Raw genomic sequence first — 1,442 nt, 5'->3', positions numbered from 1 at the left:
CCTGCCTCTGCCTCCCAAGTGCTGGGATTAAAGGCATGCGCCACCATCGCCCGGCCCATTCCTATTATTTTATATTTTACCATGAGGCTGGTGGTTTACCAGTGCTGGCGCACAGGGATTTCCTCCAGGAGCTACACAGTGTCTCCCCATTGCCTTCTTTCCTCCTGTCTGCTTCGAATTCCCCCCTTACTCAATTCTGCTCTGCTGTAGGCCAAAGCAGCTTTATTCATTAACCAATGGTATTCACAGCATACAGAGGGGGAACCCCACATCACAACCCCTTCCTTTGTGATCCAATATCCCTACCAGAGGCCCCAAACCATTTGCCAAAACAAGCTCCGTACAATGTAATCCCCTTGGTTGTTTTGTCAGAGTGACAACTGGCATTCATTCCAAAAGCTTGATGAAACACTAAAGCTCTGAGCTGCCTTTGTCTCCCCAGAAAGAGGAGGTGTAGGGATTGGCTTCAGGTTCAGCACCGCCCCCGCACCCCCCACTCCCACCACCATCTTGTGCAGGGCCCAGCGGGTGGGAAGCCCACTGGGGTGAGCACCTGGTTCCTCATCCTCCCGCTGACAGCCAGGTCCCTCGGAGGCAGCTGTACCCTTCCTCAGAGTTACTCAAGCCCCACTGCCTGGGAGGAAAAGATTTCTGGGTGGGAACTGCAGCACCAGCCTGGGCTAGGAGCTGCCCCTCTCCGGAGGAGTTCCCTGCTTTCCTGGCCTGCTCTGGCCCCTCACCGGCTTCTGCTGTGGTAATCAGACTGGGAGAATTTTCTAGCTAAGGTTACAGCTGGCTCCCAGTCCCAACAACACCCCAGTACAGGTTTGCTTGAGGGGTTCACACTTGCTGGGCCACAGTGCTTGCTAACCCCCACACTGAGAGAGCTATAGGCAGGCACGGAGAGAAAGGAATCTCTACAGATAGGATGGGGCCGAAGTTTCTTCTTGTGACGATGGCTCTGGTTGGCCTGGACTCACTATGTAGACCAGGGTGGCCTCGAACTCGCAGAGATCCACCTGCCTTTGTCCCTGGGGGGTGAGAAAAGAGATCAGAAGTTCAAGATCATTCTTGACTACTAACAAGAAGCCAGCCTGAGATTCACGTCATCCTGGGTATTTCCCACAAGTGACGATCTGTTCTGTCCCTTTCAGGTAAAATGGGGGGCAGGGCTCAGACAGTTCTTCTGTGCATAGAAACGATTCAACATCCATTTCCTGGAGCTAATGTGGAGAGCTGGCAGGTTCTAGCGTACTTCAGCTGTTCAGGAAATACTTTAAATAATTTCCTGCTGCAGGGGCTGGGAGCAGGGGTGGGGGTGGAGTTTCAGAGGACTGGGAAGGAGGGAATCTCTGCGTCTCTCTGTTTGATTCTGTGTCTTTCTCTGCCATTCTCTCTCTCTCTCTCTCTCTCTCTCTCTCTCTCTCTCTCTCTCTCTCTCT

Source organism: Microtus ochrogaster, chromosome 7 (assembly GCF_000317375.1).
Source record: "Microtus ochrogaster isolate Prairie Vole_2 chromosome 7, MicOch1.0, whole genome shotgun sequence".
Lineage (NCBI taxonomy): Eukaryota > Metazoa > Chordata > Mammalia > Rodentia > Cricetidae > Microtus > Microtus ochrogaster.
Note: the sequence above shows the minus strand (reverse complement) of the source record.